Below are 20,120 nucleotides of genomic sequence, written 5' to 3' on the forward strand. Positions count from 1 at the left end.
TCTAATTTGTTAAATTTAATTAATAATATTGCTTGTGTTGCCACAATTTTATTGCTTAGATATAGCATTTTCATTTTTACAGTATGATATATGTTTATAAAAACACGAAAGGCAATTATTTAATATGGTAAAATATTTAATTTAGCAAAGACTGTTTTTAAATCGGCAATCTTGAAATCAATGCGTTTGAAAACGTTTGAAGAGTCAAATTTCCCCTACTTCACATGTCCCTTCCTTCTCTACATACACCTATTTTAAAAAGACTGTCGAGACTAAAGCAAACGTTCAACAAACGCAGATAAAGCAAACGTTTTTGAAATCCCTATATGGTAGAAGTTGTTCTCCATAGCTTTGTTTTTTGATGTCATCATCAAATATGCAATTAGAGGGAAACACAACTGTCACATTCTGTTTTGATTGAGGCAAACCAGCTTGACAGACATTTTGTCAACCATTTGGTCTGGAGATTTTTATTGAATTATTTATTTTCAAATGCTGGCATCACAGAGAGTGATTTCATCACAGCACACATTTAGGCACATCTGGTGTCTATTTTTTCCATTTTCAGCCGTACTCATCTAAGTGATTCTGACACTATTGATTGTTCTGGAATGTGTTGACATAACCTCCGACAATATGTTGCCTTCTTTTGCTTCCATAGCCTGAAGAGCCACTCTGATGCAAGGCCTTCATAAGGCTGTGTTGAGGTAGGTCATACATTTCATGTGTTTGTATTATTGTGTGATGGTTGTTTCAACTCTAGGACAGTAGACTCTGGCATGTAAGCAAACCCCTCAGCTGACAGGCAAAAGGCCAAAGAGAGTTGGCCTTGTGTTTCTTTTCTTTTCAAAGCTCCCCTCATCTCTCCTTTCATCAAGATGAGGAGCAACGCTCTGTTTTGTGTTTTTTTTTTTGCTGGTTTTACTCCAGAGAAAGACAGCTTTTGTAAAACAATAGCTACACTGTTCTTTGATAGCCACTCTAGCATTGTTTTAAAGCACAGCTCAGAGAGTGAGAGTTGTAGTTAGCGCTTTGTTTCTTTATCTGTCAAGGGCTTGAGCTGACAGTGACAAACATTATTAATGTGTCAGATCTCTTTAAAAAATCTAAAGACTGATTAAAGCTTGAGATCACATTGAACATCTATTTTAAACCTGGTGAAAACAAACAAACAAAAAAAGTTTTTAAAAACTTGACAAACAAACATGACAAAGTGATTATTAAATTAATACGATTCTGTGCTATTTCTAGATCGCTTGACTAATAAGAAAAATTGCAATATTGATAATTTTACCCCATGAATTCATTTATTTTACACAAACTTGTACTGTAATTTTTTTTAAAAATCGAAATATACAGTACATAAAATATTGGAAACATTAAAATGTTTAATGTTTTCGATTAGCACAACTGTTTACAACATTGATGATAACTGAGGATTAAATTAGCATATTAGAAATATTTCTGAAGGATCATTTGACATTGAAGACTGGAGTAATGGCTGATGAAAATCGAAAATTCAGCTTTACGCCATAGAAATAAATGATATTTTAAAGTATATTCAAATAGAAAACCATTATTTTAAATTGTAATAATATTTCAATAATACAAATTTTCTGTATTTTTGATTAAAACCCTTTAGCATAAGAGATTTTTAATAAAAATATTAAAAATAGTAATGTTTACAAATTTTTGACCATGCAGTATATTATGCAAAAATCCGGCTTTTGGAACCTCTCGTGAACATGATTCATCGGTGTTATGTCTTTTGTGAGGAATGGTCTTTTAATTGAACTTTTTTCCCTGTTTGCTCCTCTTTTTACCTTTTTTCTTGGCTTAGTTAGCGATTTCTGTATCACATGTACTCTGCACTATACAGGAATGGTTCTCTCACATCACAGGCTTGCAAATAGTAATCTTGAAAGCACTACAAGACATTTCCTCCCCACACGGGGCAGAATACTTCAAATAAGACCAAGCTTTCTCTCTTGGTTCCCCCTGGAGAACAAAAAGCCAACACTTAAGATCTTTTGCTGCCTCTCCGGTTGAGAGAGATGGGATGGGAGAGAGAGCAAAATGGAGAGAATTTCTTTGGACACAGGCGGAGATTAACAGTACTGTGTTCTCACATAAGATTATTTTTAGGTGATAAAATGTGCAAATACACTCATTTCATTTGGTCCAGCTTGAGAAAATAGTTCTATTTTTAAATATAATATATATATATATATATATATTTTTTTTTTTTTTTTTTTTTGCAATTTATTGTTGTTAATACTTGCCTTTTATCAGTGTCAAATTTTGGGGAAAAGTTTGGTTAACATGAATTTGAAAATTTCTTAGAATTTCTTTAAAATGCGTTTGTAAAACATGAAAATGATCCAAAAAACTATTTGTGCTTTAATAGAAGAACATCATTGTAAAAAGTGATCAGTTGGCTTAACTTAAAAAAGTGAGGATCTGTCGCTTTAAAAAAATTTAAATAAACCATCCATATTTGAAAAAAAAAAAAAAAAGTTATGTGAACTTGATTCCAAAACTTCATTTTTTAAAATTATGCATGGTTTATTTACTTAATTTTAAGGCAACAGGTTTTTCCTCACTTTTTAAAAGTTAAGTCAACTTTTTACAGTTGGGATCATCAATGCAAAGTTTGCATGATCAGTGTAGCAAATTTAGTTAATTGATCAGTGTCCTAGAAATCTTAAATGTTTTCTAATAACCATTTTTTGTATATATATTTAAAAAAAAAAAAATTCGAAGACCCTTTGTTATTTCCTAGTTTTAATGTTGTCTCAGACTTTTGGACCTAACCACGTAACCATGAAACACTAGTCTAGTCACTAGACTAGACTAGTCTTTTGGTTCATCTGAAAACGTAAAGCAAAAAAACGAGGAACTGAGACAAAAATGGATGGTCTAATTTAGTGACATGACAGGAAAGGCCAAGAAGACTCTTTTTTAGTATGTCTGACAAAATGGCCAGCAAAAACAGAGTTAGCTTCTTGATTGTAGCATTAAATTATAATTATATAATGTAGAATTAGGCAGAAGAGCCCCTAAGTAAACATAATTCATGGGTTGAAGACAATATGCAGTAGACTTTGCAGCCCCAGATATGAGTATTTAAAGAAGCCATCAGTACGGGTTCTTATAAAGACAATTGGTCATTTTAAGCACTTTATGGTTCTGGGACAAAAGCTGTGCCCTAGTGAATGGCAGCTGCCGCTTCTCTTCATTAGCCTTGTGGGTTTCTACGAACAGGCCTTAATCTGCTGTCGGAGACGGTGTGATGTGGCTGGGCGAGCCAAAGCCTCCGTGTGAGGGGGAGGAAGACGAGGGCCCTTTGCTGAGAGATCATCCTCCTGTTGTGTGGAGCTGCAGACAAGCCCTGTCTGTCCCTGCCAGTGCACAAGCCTCGCTATCGGCTCCGCCAGACGCTGCCTACGCTTGCCGGCCACTCTGAGAGTGTGCCAGGGACAGCTTTGTGGAGATGTGTCTGATGTGCTCCATCTTTTCTTTTGGAGGATAATTAAAAGAAGAAATAGTGGTTGAATATACACTGAATAATGGAGGGATTGGGGGTGCTTCTGAAGCCATTCAAATGCACTTATTATTTAGTTTATACTTTGTTTACATGCAGTTCACTCTCTCTCTTTCCTCTTTCTCTCTCTCTCTCCTTGGGCGTTTCATAAAACTTCTCTATTTTAATAATGATTTTAAACCCAGTTTACCCCCAACACATTTTTTTTTTTTTAAACACCACTGTTAAAAAATTGTGATTAGTGAGATTTTTTAATTGTTTTTGAAAGAAATCTGTGGATAGTGGTGGTGTCTAACGTAAATTATATATATAAAAGCAAATTCTGGCTGTCCAATAGATGCTGCATGCTAACATTGTTTAGTACATTACTAGCCATAATATGATAATTCATATACATATATCACAGTAACACTGCAAAATTAAAAACAGACAAACAGATCCTACTAAAATCAGGTTTTATCCCAGAACGTTCCCCTAATGTTCCCGAATGGTCCCGCAAGGTTATTTTATTTGGGAACCAAACAAGAACATTATAGGAACGTTCCATGTAGGTTATTTTTAGGTTCCATATTTATAACGTAAGGAGAACGTTCAGGGAATGTTCCCCTAACCTTAAGGGAAAGCTCTATGAACGTTCCAAAAATGTTCCCAGAACTTAAATTTGTTTGCTGGGATTGAGTCAGCAGTTATATACAAACAATAAGGAAAGCTTCAATACTTCAGGTTTTTGCTGTAGAGGACCAGCTCACTAATCTGGCTTTTTGCCTCTGGTATGCACATGCACTCTGTAATGTTTATCAGGAAACCTGTGTATATATTTTTTATTGAACACTGATGGAGCAACACATTTTGAGGAAAAAATTATAATTATTTTAATCAAGTGAATGTGTCCTATAGCTGAATAAAAGTATTAATGTAAAAAATATATAGGCTATGTTTTGAACCATAGGATAGCATTTTTTTTCAAGCACCTGTTTGTCAATATTCAGTGCAGTTCTGTATCAGTGAGGTAATTTCTTGCAATGTCAAAAGAATCCTTTTCATGTAATCATAATATAAATCATGTAGTAACATGGAATGATTTTGTAATGTTGTGCTATAGAGAATTCCTGAAATTATTTTATGTTTATAATTATGTAGCTATTTATAGAATATAGATATAAAAAACAATCTTAATATGGAATGTGCATTTTTTTTAAAGTGGTATTTACTATATTTTTACACTAGTGATGTTGCATTATTAAATATTAGTGCCTAAATAAATAACCTCTCATTGCACATGACAAACATGGCTGAGTAACCAGGTTAAGACAACCTCTCACGTGACGTTTCCCCCACCGTCCCAAGGCTCAGAGTTTAAAGAGTAAGTTTCTTTTGTGTGATCTGCCCTCATCTTAAAACAGTCTCTGTGTTTACTGACACATGACAAAAAAAAAAAAAAAAACTCAGATCTTTTCATCTCCTCTTTTAGAAGGTGGAATCTCCTTACAATGCATACGTGTGTTTAAGGCAGAGGATGGCAACAACACAAGCAACTTCAATAGAGCGCCTTGAACACACGGGGAAAAGGAGCTGCTGATATACCCCAACCTTACTACAGGCTTAAATATATAATCACATATGATGCCATTTTTTTTTTGCTTCTTTAAATTTGGCATCAAAGCAAATGTGTTCTGACAACAGTTAGTGACAAGGGCTCCAAGAGGAGCCCGTTCCACTCCGTATCAATTATTGATAGTGCGGCTTTCGACCGGAGTGAAAGAGAGAGAGGGAACATTGTCATAATGAAATATGTGATTTAAAAAAAAAGACAGATAAAGGTCGTTCCCATTGTTCTGAAGACTTATGAGTTTGATTGACAGCCTGCAAATTCTCTTCGTTCACTCGTAAAGGAGATCAAAAGACAGTTCTTCTCTTTGCCCAAGGCCACTTGCAATTTATTTAGAAGCCCTGCGCTCGTGTCCCAGCAGGTATCACTGCCGAACCAAGCCACTCAGGATAATCACATTTTTAAGGCTTTTCTCTTTCTTGCTCACTTTCTTTGTCAAATTAAGGTACACCCAAGAAGCTGGTTCAGTTCCTTATTGCAACAAAGACAATATTTTGAAATCATGTCTGATTTAAATTGTATTGATCAAACTCCTTTCAGTCCACATTTGTGCCCTTTGGAACGTTTCAAATGTTGGAGAACATGATCATCAGCTTTTATGGAAGTTCATTCAGCTCCTGTCAAACTAAAGACAATCTTATTATAAACATTTTGCATGGTTAGCTACCATATTGATAAAGGACAGGTGCCATTGTTGATTATCATAAGGCTACTGCCATTCCGATTGTAGCCGACCACGTGTAGGCCTACATGAGAATATGCTATTGATGGTAGTGGAAGAAGCCACTTTGCTTTGTAACCAGCAATAAATAACACTGTTTATTTCAAAGGGACGCCGAAGTTCTTATGAGCAGAGGAAGGCTTGAAGAAAAATAGGGCATTCATATGGGAGCAGGTGAAGGCATGAAGAAATAAAAGAAAATTGAGAGCAGTGTGAAATTCCTTTTGAGTGGTTTGAAATGAAGTAGCGTTTGAAATAAAATGTTTTGTTCACCTTCGTGCTGGTGCACCATATCTCTCAAAGAGTGTTTGAAAAACCTTATGCATCACATTAATAATACACAGGAGGACGCTTAATGGAGTGTGTGGCTCTTCCCATATCGATGATGATGAAACTGTACTGATAAAACTGTTTACCCCCTTTGTAATGCCTAAATAACGTGCTAGGCCAATTTTTGTTAAATGTGTCATTTAGATACCTGTTTTTCTTTTCTTTTCTTTATTTCTTTTGTTAATTTTAAGGTCCAGCTATAATATTTCAATTTGAATACAGTTGATATAATGTGTAATTTTCAAGATAAATATGTTGAGATCATGCATTCCTGACAAATTTATTTTCAGGTAAAGTAGGCCATCCCTGATTTATCAAAAATGATCTCTTTTATTAAAAACACATGATTTTGATTTATTATCAAACAAACATATTCCACAGTTAACATGAGCACGAGGCCAAACCCAAAAGCGCATATGAGTAAAATTTATCTGTTCACACAATGCATGTGTATAATTCGAAACTACTGATAGAGCATGTTGTGTTGATATTATATTTGATGAAATATGAATATATCGGAATTTTCACAAATCAGAATATGGATGAAAATTAACTACATATTAAAAATGGGACTACAGCACATCTAACAACAAATAGGCTGACAGAAATTCAACAAGAGGAACATTTAAAATGGTAACCATATTGTAAAACTTTTTCTGTCTGTTTTCTCTAAATCGTGTCCATATTTTAAAGTGTTTTATTCTGCATCTACATTTTGCTCCTCTCATCCTTTCTTCACTCCACAGAATGAACGTAATGCCTCATTTGATTAATTCTGATCTTTTTTTTCTTTCTTCCAGAAGTTCCAGCTCTGACTTGAATTTTCTTACACACTCATTTCTGTTTTCTGAAAAGTATGCATGTCAACTATAAAATAACCAGTGAATGTCAGTTTATTTAATGAATTTGAGTATAATTACTGAAGGTTAAAGGTCACCCACTTTACCTGAATCCACTGGCCCACTTTATCTTACATCCAGCCAAAGGGGGCCAGCAATATTTAAACACCTTTCAAGAAAACTATTCATCTGTAAACATTTTATTCTTTGCATTTTATTCCATTAAATGTAGGCAAAGTAACACACAAAACAGTCACACTAATATTTATTTAGGCCTAGCCTACATTTAGTGAAGCAAACTAAACATGTCAGCTGTGGATCTACTCTGGATTGACAATATTAATTTCATGATTTTAATTGATTCGGTTAGGTATTATTGTTATGGTTTCTTAAATCGAAAATCTTTTAGTCAGTGTTTTCTGTGTATGTGTGAAAAAACAGTTGTAGCGTGCCTGCCTTCCAATAATCACCAAAAAAAAAAAAAAAAAAAAAAACTTTGGACTTTGTTACTTTTATATGAAGCAGTCTCAACTTTCAAAATCTGTTGATTTTACGTGAAATAATCATGTTGGTCCACTTTGAAAAACGTGTAGATGTCACGATTTAACCCCCACAAACGTGAAACTTACACGTTTGCGTTAACATGTTCCAGTGGAGAGATACCCGGATGTTTTTTTGCACTTTAAATAATAGAACATTTCTCAGTGATCTTCAATAAAACAAAATTCCATTTTTCTCGGTTTAATGAAAATCAATGGGCTATATGCACGCATAAATTCCGCATTTGACGCAAGGATGCTCGTCCATTTCCGGTTGTGGAGATTAAAGCGGAGGAAAACCGAGGAAAACGGGATTATGGCAGAGTCTTCAAAATTTACTGTCCTCCAGTCTTTGAAATGAAACGTAGGCCTACATACGTTTAGATGTAATTTTATATATAGTTATACTTATTTAATATAATTTTAAAAAGAAGCATAAACACAACGAGGGGTGTCTGTTTTATCTGTTTTTGTGACTAACGGTTCTTTAGTATAGCCATGGAGTATAAAATTCAATATAAATTCTCGGCATTGCATTGGACTCTACGATCGGCGGAAGTTATCGAGCATCCCTAATGCTTCACCGGAAATACTGCCGTGCATAGAGCCCATAGGTCGTTATGGCAGAGGCGATTGCCTGTAGAATAGGTCAACATCCAGGTATCTCTCCACTGGAACGTGTTAACGCAAACGCGTGAGTTTCACGTTTGAGAGGGTTAAACCGTGACATCTACACGTTTTCCAAAGTGGACCAACGTGATTATTTCACGTTCTACTAGGCCTAGTACAGCACGAAAAAAACATGGGCGAACAGCAAAAGGTAGGCATTTGTTGAAAGATGCATCGAAATTAATCCTGTCTCATGTAATCATTTTCAGTGTTTGGACAGGTAAAGACGTCAATACAGCTTGTAGGCTTTACATTGTAACTTACATTACACACACACACAGTTTTAAGCAGTTATGTTAATTTTTAAAAACGTATGTTTTTAAAAGTGAAACAAGACAGCTCGGTGTGTGCAGTGCATGTTAATAAACAAAACGTCGAAGTATGGTCAAGTAAGTTATGTTTAACACAGGGTTTATTTTACTCATATACATTGAAAAAACCCCATAAATGTTCAGGGAACCAACGTTGAATTAGACTTCCGGGGTCTGGCGTCATACCTGTGAAACAAATCTACTAAAAAGCTGATATAGGCTACTAAAAACTGTGTAAATGTTCAACTGTGTAAAATTCAATTTAAATCTTTGTAGGCCTACAACTCAATTTTAGCTATTTGAGTGTTAAGTAAGTTTAATTAATAAATAAATTATGTAGGATATTACTTATTCTCAGCTTTCGGTTTCATCACAGAATTTTCCATTTCGGTGCATCCCTAAATTAATCACACCTGCTGCTGCATCCAACAGGGACACCGTTCAAACTGTTTCCCTTTCACCCCACTAGAGTGCAGTAGAGCTTTAAATGTGCTCCTCTCTCTCTCTCTCTCTCTCTCTCTCTCTCTCTCTCTCTCTCTCTCTCTCTCTCTCTCTCTCTCTCTCTATTTGTAAAATAATTCCTGGAAGAAGTGTGCAAACAGATATGTATTTACTGGCTGTGTCATCTCTCTGCGCTCTAAATCCTATCAGCTGCAGCAGGTGCTGGGCTCAGACTCAGACACAAGTCATTTTAAACAGCTGCTGTGAGGGAGCTGACCTGGGGCACAGGCCACAGTGGGCATTCATACACAAATACACATGCTCTCTTATACAAACAAAGGTATGTGCACACACAGCACATATGTAAAAGCTTTTTTGTTTCGGTGCTGCAACATTCTGCCATGTTGCATGTTCAGATTAGTGCCTGGGCTGTTATTTGGCTTTGAAATGTACGTTAAACTTTTTAAAAGACAAATCGGAAATAATATATAAATATAATATTTACTGCAAATATGGCAGTTATGTTAATGCTGTCATATAATTATCATTATTTTCAAGAAATGGTGACATTGACTGCGTAAAATCACAATTATAAACTAATTAATTCATTAAATACAGAGGATTAGATCAAAAAATTATTTCTTTCTCAATTCTCACCAAAATATTTTACTCAAAACCAGTAAAACATAGTTTTGAGTATGCATTTAAAAAAAACATAAAACGATATCTGTATATGACAGAAATGCAAAAGGATGCCATTCAGCTACATTGTTGTCACATGACCTGACTCCATTTACATGTGTAAATGTGTCTAGGTGGATCTCGTCTAAGGCCAAGTCCAATTTTCATAACTTTAAAATAGATTTAAAGAGATGTTGTGATTCCTGCTTATTTTTTTAAGTTTACATTTACTCATTTAGCTGATGCTTTTATCCAAAGCGACTAGGGGTTAAGTGTCTTGCTCAGGGACACATTGGTGTCTCACAGTGGATTCAAACCCAGGTCTCTCACACCAAAGGCATGTGTCTTATCCACTGCTCCATCACCACCCCCGGTGCTTAATAATGCTTAACACAATACACAAATAATAACAGATAACAACAGAATACAAAAACAACAACAAAAAAAACAATAACATAATATAAATTAAACATATTGACAAATTATGAGAATTACATGACACCGAAAAAGGCTTTTTTGTTTTCAGACAACTTAATTTAAAAGAGGTTTTTTTCAAGTTCTTTCACAAATAAAAGAAAGAGGGGTTTGCCATTTAGATATTTATATTTATGAATATGGAATTTTGCAAGTAACAAGATCATAATTACTTAAAAATGACCTTTTTTAGATTGGTATTCCATTCTTTGCATTGCATTTTATGATGTATGGCAGTGTGCTCTGGCAAATTTTGGTAAATTGGCGATCTGGTAATTTCAAGATACAGAAATGTTGCATATTGTGCTGAAAAAGTAAGAGCAATTGACACCGGTCTGGGTCACGACTGCGTGTGTAAGAAGAAGCCGAGTCTCAGTTGGTGAACTGATTAGAACTTTGAGATTGTTTGAAAGACCCGAAGAATCAAGAGCGACTTGCAGCAGCATCCCTGGAAATGCCTGCAGGTCCTCAGAGAAGATCAGCAAATTAAAAAAGGCAGGGAAATAACACAAATTCCCACCATCAATACCGTGCTTCTTATTCTTTTTGCTTTCAACTTTTGTTTTTCCCTTCTTTCAGCTCTCTCTCTACTCCCATCACACTGTTGTTTTCTTAGTATGTTTTTCTCTCATTCTGCCTTTTCTGTCGCTGAGCACTGCAGCCACTTTCAAAGGCTCGGCTGTCACGCGTCGGCTTTGAGAGCTAGTTTAATTTTTAACGTACATGTTGTCAGGGTGCCGTCAGCTGTGATTGACAGGTTCGTCCCAGAGCAGCCTTGCTTGGCAGGCTGGCGTCTTTTGTCAGAGAGAGAGCGGAGAGAAGCAACAAAGAAAGGAGAAGAGGAGGAAAAAACACACATAAATAAAACACAAACCCCCACTTACACGTTTCAATAGAGATTCAATTAAACCAAACGTAACATTGAGCTTTTTCCTATATGGAAAATGGACTTTTGTTCTAAGCCGGAAGTCCAGCCTTACTCTTTTGGAAGTAGGAGAAGAAAATGCGATAAACATAAGTGAAGTTATAGAGTGCTTTATGATTGCAGAGCAATATAAAGACAAGAATGAACGTAAGGCAATAGACAGTGGATTGTGATACTGAAGGGTACAGTGTATCATAGATATCTGTGCTGCTATAATAGACAGAACCAAGCTGACACAGTGTATCATCACAATATATCATTTGCTTACATAAGCAGTTGTGTATATGGCACTAGATGATCTTTCTGCAGACTGAAAGAATCTCAGAAGTGTGTTTGCAGATAGATTTATCTGTTTTGTCACTCCCAGTCCGGCGAGATGAAGACATGAAGCTCCTCTAGTGTAAACATTGAGTTGGACACTCTTTGGAGTGTCAGGATTCTGACAGAACCGCCGAAAGCCAGTTCATCTCTGCGCATGTATTCACACCAGCCTTAACTGTTTGAGAATGAAAAGAGTGCAGGACAAGGAGTTCACAACTGCACTCAAAACACACTCAGTAGAGTCGTCCTTGCACGTTATTTAAGTCATTTACATTTTTCCCTTTTTACCGGAATCAATAGCCACAGAATTTAGTTTTCATTGGCTTTTTTGATGTACGTTTTTTTTTTTTTTTTTTTTTTTTTTTTGCAGGGTTCTTTTTAAGAAGCTTGGATTCAGTATCTGTTGCTGGCTGAAATAATTATTTTATGATATTTTTTTTTTACTGTATTTATTTATAATTTAATGTGACTTGGCACTGTTTGCTCTTTTCATCTATTAAGTATAGGTCACTTCAATGCTCTAATAAATAAAACCCCAAAGTCATTTCTGTTCATTATTTTATTTGTTCAAAAGTTTGAGGTCTGTAAGATAAAAAAAAATAAGTCTTTTTGAAAGGAGTCTGTTTTGCTCACCAAGGCAGCATTCACTTGATCAAGACCACAGTATAAAACAGCAATATTGTGAAATATTACAATTTAAAATAAGTATTATATCTTAAAATGTCATTTATTCCTGTAGTCAAAGCTTAATTTTCAGCATCATAACTTCAGTGTCACGTGATCCTTCAGAAATCCTTCAAAAGTTACTGTTTAAACATGTATTATTATTATTATCAATAGTAATTATCACAGTTGTGGCTTGCTTGTTGTGGAAACCATGATAAAAAAAAATGTAAGGCTTCTTTGATGAATATAAAGTTCAAAAGAACAGCATTTATTTGAAATGTACATTTTTGCAACGATGTAAAAGTCTTTACACTTTGATCAATGTAATGCATCCTTGCTGATTAAAAGTATATATATATATTTTTTCAACTAAAAAAGGGTATTGCAGACTTTCATAAATATATTTTCCTCATGAAATTATTTAAAATTCACTGTTTCCAACTTTAGTGGAATATTTTGGAATATGTGTTTTCATATCGATGCCATAAAAGAACCAGAACCCAAAGTACCATTTAGTAATCAGTCCTTAAAATAACAATTTTTTTCATAATCTGAAGAACCTTTATCCACTATATAAAACCTTTGGTGGAATGGAAAGGTTCCATGAATGTTAAAGGTTCTTCATGGAACCATCAATGCCAATAAAGAACCTTTATTTTTAATAGTAAATATAGCAGGAGGACATACTGTACATCATGGAGACAAATGAAAATGTTTTGCATAATAGGAAAGACTCCAACATCTGTTGTCATATTTGCTAGAAATACATTTTAATGCAAGAGGTCCTAGTGCCAGTTTTGAGAGTTCAGGGTGTCTAGCACCCTGCCTCAGATAGGTGTACATTTCCTCCCCTCTGCCAACATCTTTTTTTAAAAAAAACACATCTTGCATTTGATAACAGCTTGACATTTGACAGTCTGTTCAGACCAATCAAATGAAGCTGATTTTTTTTTTCTTCGAGCCGTCTAGCAGAGTAGCATAAAAATAGTCCTGTCACGCCTCAGAAGCCTATCAAAGACTGCCTTAGCCACAACGATCAACTTCTGATACAGCGCTGCCGCCGCCCCCTTTTTTATTTATTTATTTTATTTATTTATTTTGTAAACCAGCCTGTTGAGACATCACAGCTAACATCAGAGCTAAACCATGATGGGATGAAGTGCCCCACTTTCCTCCGAGAAGCGGTGGGTTGTGTTTTTGTCTCACGGATGGAGGGAAGCAATGGCGACTCTCTGTCAGTCACGAAAGACAGAACCAGAATCTCAGTGAAAACAGGACGAAACCGTTTCCTGGCCGTCATCACATCATACTCTCATTATAAAAGTAGGCTAAAGCACAGATCGCATTATGCATGTGAGTTCCTCCAGTGAGGACACTCTTAAAAGAAGCAACAAAGCTTCCAGTATATGGTTACATAATTTATAGCCAAATTCAAACAAAATTTAAAACATTGCCATTCATATTAGGCCACGTGTATTAGAGCAGTTAACTCCAAAGTGATAAATTAATAACACTGCACCAGGGTATTATGGGAATGAGCATGTTTAATCATTCTGTTTGACAACAAAAGGAAAGTGTCTGAATCCCAGGGAGTCTCCCGCCTTCCTTTTCTTTTGCTTCACTATAAGCCTGTATGTACAGTTGTTAGATGATTTGATAAATACCATTATAAAATGGATAGTTCTTGTACCAGAGGCGGATTGGTCAAGACAATGCTAAACAAGGCCAATAGCATAACTTTGACACCAAACACCTGTTTAGCTATCACTAATGTTTATGTGTCAGGGACTTCATCTTGTTTCCCATCAGAGATAATACCATTCAAAAGTGTGGGTACGGTAAGATTTCTTAACATTTTTGAAAGAATTATTTTATGTCGAACAAGGTTGCATATATTTAATCCAGCCCGGTCTCATCCCAAGGCGTCATATACTGACGTTTTTGACATTTCGTCTACATCCAACGCACATGGCACCTTTTAGCGTCAATATAAGACACAGATATATATAGGCCAGAAGGCGCCTCCTAGTGGTCTATCCCTAACACTACAACAGACCTAAACCTACCCATAACCAAACAAAGCTCTGTGCGTGTTTTATTGACGCAAAAGTGTGCCATGTGCGTTAGATTTAGACGAAATTTCAAAAGTGTCACTATATGACGCCCTAGGATGTGAATGCGTTGATTTAATCACAAATACACAACACATTCTCATCCTAGGGCGTCATATAGTAACGCTTTTGACAATGTATATACATCCAACGCACATGACACCCTTTAGCGTCAATATGCCGCTTCGGTTATAGGTCTGGGGTAGGGTTAGGGTTAGACCACTCGGAGGCGCCTTCTGGCCCATATATATATCTGCGTCTCATATTGACGCTAAAGGGTACAATGGATGTATTATTATTGTCAAAAGCATCAGTACATGACACCTTGGGATGAGAATAGGCTGAAATACAGTAAAACGGTAATTTGATTTAATTATTAAATTAATTATCTATTAATCTTATACTCTTCCCATATTGTTTTTCTTTTTTTTTTTTTTTTTTTTACAGACGTCAGAATCACAATGTATTTGATTAATCTAGTCTTTGATTCACTTCTTGTATCATTGAAATAAGAAAATATTAAATGTGGCAATATTCACTAATCAGCAATTCAGCTTACACGGCACAGCTGAGTCAGTGCACAACAGAGAGCACAACTAAAATCTGATGCAGTCAGTCAATATTGAAGAGATTTCTCAGGAATTCACATCAATTGTACCTTCTTTCTTCATATGAAAGGGCCTCTGTAGAAAACAAAAAAAAAATATGTCAGAAAAAAAATCCCCCAAAACATCCGGACTTCCACTTATTACAGATCTTGAGGCAGGTGTTGAGTGTTTTGAGAAATTATTTGAGAGTGTGTGTGAGTGTGTGTAAGACATATTTTTATTCCTCACTTGTAAAGCCTCTCACTTAGAACTCACTCGCAACACACAACAGATAAACAAACCTTCACATTTCAAAAGGAAACTCTCAGACGTGGATGTGTGATTCTTTTTTTCATCATCACTGTTCTCACTTATCATGAAAGGCAGCTTTCAATGTCAGTTCGATAATAGACAGCCCGTCTATTCGCCGTGCGTGCTTAAATACTGCCGAGTTGCTGCCGTGTGCAATGGACGTCTCTTCAAGGGATGACACAGAGCAATTCTTCCTCGTCTTTATTCTTTTTTTTTCTTCCTCTTGATGCTTTGACCTCTTCTTTGCACCAGGTGTGGGTTTGCTTGATCCCCCTTTTCCTCTATTTGCAGTGCCCCCACTCTCCGCACCCCCTGGTATGAATGATTCACTGCGAGAACAAGCGGTTTCCCTCCCCAAGAGTGTGGAGCACGGTGAAAAAGCCATGCAGCAGAGCCAAAGCTCCACTCTGATCTCGCCATGTTGTGTAACTCTTCAGAAAGCCAATGTTCCTAACTCATACTCGCTTCTTTTTTTTTTTCCTGACTGTAACACTCGGTATTGACTGTTTATGCTTTTTAATGTTTGCGGAGAGGGCCTGGGGCTTGCAATGGGGGGAACCGTTCTTCTTGACACACTTAACGCCCCCGTAGTGAACTCTCGCTCCCAGCACTCCTGGAAGTACAGAGACCCCATCACCAGCCGGGAGTTGGTATGAAAGCCAGCACCCGCCGTGCCGCTCGAGAGAGATCACCCAACGCACGATTAAGACGCACAAAAGGCATTCTTTCACACAAAATATTTACACAACAGCCCCCCTCCCTATCAAAGCTGCAGAGGCTCTCTTCTGCTGTGCTTTCTTTGGGGAAGTTTGAGGGCACTGGAGATAGACTGAGAGAGTGAGCATGCTCAGCCTCGCAAAGGGCACACTTCGGTCATATTAAGCAAGGAACAACTCTGTCTCTCATTCTTTTTGTCTGCCCGATTCTTTTACGCTCTCTCGCGGTCCCTTGTGAGCGACAGCATGGAAATATTCTTGGATCGAATCTGCCAATAAATGTATGCGGGTCAGCATGTAAACGTCAGGGTTGCCATGGTGTTATCTCAGAAATCCATTCCAGCTGGAGTGTTTACAGATATTGTATTTTAATAGACTAGTTGACATTTATTAGATCCAACTGATATAAGTGAATGTGATTTTATGCTTTTTAACAGATAGATTGCAATACTTTTTTGAGCTCTTGTTTTTAATAATGCTTCGCAGACTTATTAACTTCTCTAATACATGTAAATGTGATAAAATCAGGGAAATTCTAACTTCTTAAAGGGATGGTTCACTTTGAAATTAATTTTTGATATATTTTAGCTTACCTCAAGGGCATCCAAAATGTAGGTGTCTTTGTTTCCACAGTATTTTCAATTTTGATATTTTTAGGTCAAACCGTTCTTGTCTGTCAGTCATAGAATGGAAGTTTATGGGGTCTACCCTTGACCTCAAAGAGCATGCACAGAAAAGTCCAAATTAAACATGTTTTAATGCCTCGTAAATTTAAGTACACATTGATGGCCTAAGACACGAAACGAGCAGTTTGTGTGCGAAAACGAACAGTATTTATATCGTTTTTACCTCTTGTAATCACAGGCACGTCCAAGTACTCTGAGGGCGAGGGCGCTTCTATCTGCACAAAGTGAAAATAGCAGTATTTTCTCCCTAAATAGATGCACCTCGTGTATTTTTGTCTGTTATATTCAGTGTATATTTATTAAAATCATAAATGAATGCTGCCTAATTGGGACCTTACTTGTCCCTACACGTCGTGGTTGATGTGCCGTCTTGTCCCATCGACTTGAGGACACCATATCTAATTTTAATTATAGATATTAAATACTCGCTCTTTACTTCCACTTTTATTTCAAATAAAAGCCTCTACGAGCTGATATGTGATGGGAAAAGAGAGGAAAATGGCATCAGAAAAAAAGGTGTATTTGTCCTTGGGTTGGCCACATCAGCTGACAGCTTTAAATTCACTATCTTTACTCTTCACGCCACTATTCCTGTTATCAGATGGCTCAACCATGGTGGAGTTAATGTTCTGTAAATAGGGCTATCATTTGCCAAAAAAGATGTTCTATATATCTTGTTACTTTTTTGGTTTGGCGTTTTTACTTACAGCTTATATTACCAGCTCGGTAGGGTGGTGGACATGTATGAACCCACTGACCACATTAGTTAATTGTTGCATTTTCCAGAAGTGGGTTTAAAACCTTGGATTGTTACTTCATGTTTTTTTTTCCATTAGTAATCCTACTGAGCATGGCTAATTCTCTATCTACATTACTGTCATGTGGTCAGATTGGTCCCAGATGGTGGGAATGGTTATTAAAGCGGGTTACTACTGGCATCCAAACCAACCTCCTGCTTTTTTTTTTCTCCACAAGACAGAGATGTCATAATGTGCTAATGAGAGAAGATGGCTAAGACCTCCTACCTTTCTCTTCCCCCCACCTCTTTGTGACCGCGGCCGCGGGTCGTCTCCAGGCGGGCGAGGCCTGCTCGTCAAAGGCTCCGGCCCTCGCACCATATTGATCGCGGACTCGATGAAAGGTCAGCAGACCCCCGCTTCCACTCATCACCATAGTTGCAATGTTTCTGTGCCTGCCTCCCCACAGACGTGAGCCCACCATTGCTGTCCCTCTTCGCCGGCACACCCCTCCTCCCCCCGACTAACCACCACCTGGGGGAAAAGGAGAGCTTGCAAACGAGCTAATCATCGCTTACGATGAACACCTCCTGACTGGCTGACAAATGTCAGGGTGACTTGTACAGGATTTAAAAAAATAAATAAATAAGAAATGAATTAATTGCACTGGTTAATTAGGTCCCTGAGGCCTGAGCGCAAATTGCAAGCCACAGAGCTGGCGAGCCTCGAAAGCCCAAACAAAAGAGGGAGCGTTCAAACAAACAGGCGAGCTCAAGAGCAGACATAGCACAGATACACACACCGACACACACACAGCTCGCATGGGCTTTTTTCCCACTCTCGCAAGCCTCCCCTCTCCTCGTGTAACTCTGTGACCTGCCAAATGTTCTCGGTGTCTTGATGTGCGACGCAACGAGAGGCATTCAGTCACAGAAATCTGCCGCATTCCACAAAGCATCTGTCTCGCTACCACCCGCATTCATTAAGTTTGTATCAATTAGCCGTTATGACTTAGCAAACCTCTATTTGTGCTTGGCACTTTGAAAATCTTCCTAAAGTGACTGTGTCCCTCAGTGTACCCATGTGTCATCCAACTTTAGCTTCACAAAGTGTCTTTCGCACTTAATTAGAAAGAAAAAATGAAAGAAAGAAAAACAAAACTCTGTGTATTCATCATCCTCTCTGCGACAGTTTTTTTTTTGTTGCCTTTTTTATGTTTCCCACTCAAGTGCAAACTTGAGAGATGGTATGTTTTGTCAAGGTTGTTTGAAAGACAGGTAGGAGTGAGTGAGGAGTGGGGTAAATGGGGCTCTAGAACCGTCGCATTTCACTGTTCTACCAGTCGCTGCTTCTGTTTCCACAATTATCCGCTACTCTGATACTCTTTCTAAGGCATCGTTCACTTTTTAGAACTCATCTTTGAGTTGTGTATGTGCTCTGTGTCTTTCAGAATCCACTTTTCCAAAGCTCACTGTGTCGGTATCATTATATCCTTGAATCACACACTGTACATCTTTCTGTGATTGCATGTTGAAGTTTAATCCAGGTTTGAGAAGTTTGGTTGTTCTGTACTTGTCTTGGATGAGCACATTTTTAAGGGAAAGATGAATACATGTGGAAGACATCACGGCAAACATCGTTGGTGGTCTGGCTGCTCGTCACTCTTCTGCTCCAAAATCGATTATTTAGGACTATCATTTACAGTCTTTGAGTAGCTTTTTGGGTGTCGTAATTCGTTCAATTTTATGTTTATGTCTATATAATGGCATTAGGGTGATAATTTCTTTGCTGCCTTATTTTTGAAAGTGTTTCGCTTCATGAAAATATCCATCTGAATTGAATAGCCTATGATTTTCTGGAGTTAATTTAATTGTTGAAATGTTCTGATGTACTAACTTTTAAATGTTTAATTTGGTCAGATCTGTGGTGTAGCGGATTGAACACATGTATAAGATCTGTTAGCTAATGTGGACCTTAAAATTTGAATATTTGTCAATTTTTGATTGCTACATGAATATTATGTTACACCACTAATAATTGTGTAAATGAAAATTACAAAACATTAAAGGGATAGTTCACCCAAAAATAAAAACCTATCATTTCAACCTTTCTTCTGCATAACAAAAATAGAGTATCTTTTGTGTTCCACAGAGGAAAGTCATACATGTTTGGAACAAGAGTTAGTGTAAATGACTACAAATTTTTCATTCTTTTTGGTTTGAACTATCCCTTCAAAAACCTTGCCTATTCAAAAACCGAATATCCTTTTTATTTAGTGCAGCGTATTTTTGCCGTGAAACCACAGCCCTCCATAACAGGTCTTTAGTGTCTCATTAACATTCAGAAACATCCTTGACCTCAGGAACGGGGTCTTATCGCATTCTGATTAGTTGCTAAACAGCAGTTCTTTCTCTAAATGCCCCCTGCAACATCATCATGCTCTCGTTCTTGACTTTGCCTCTGACCCACAATCCTTTGCTCTGTGGGGATTGCCTACACATTAGCTCAAGCAAGGGAAAAGAGTGCTTATACATTATATGAGCCAAGGGTCAGCATGCACAGTAAAATATGTGCGTCTTCAGACAGACTGACATATGACTTGAATGAAAAAAAGCGATTTGGGAAATCGAAGGTAAGTATAAAAGGAAGAGCATTAGACACTGGTATGTGATATTTAAGTGCATGTATCAGCCAGGAAATATGCCTGCTTTTATAATTTGCTACTGATGGTCTGTAGTGCAATGTTCTCCCTAGACGTTTCCTGCCGAGCAGTCAGAATCTGTTGAGCAGAACCATTAGCCTTAATTTGTGTGTGCTGCCTATCTGGAGACAAGCTCCAAAGGCCAGTTAGCAATATGGTTTGGCTTTGAATTTGCAATGTGTCCAGGTCTTCACAGACTA

The sequence above is a fragment of the Pimephales promelas genome, chromosome 17 (genome assembly GCF_988280905.1).
Source record: "Pimephales promelas chromosome 17, fPimPro1.hap1.1, whole genome shotgun sequence".
Lineage (NCBI taxonomy): Eukaryota > Metazoa > Chordata > Actinopteri > Cypriniformes > Leuciscidae > Pimephales > Pimephales promelas.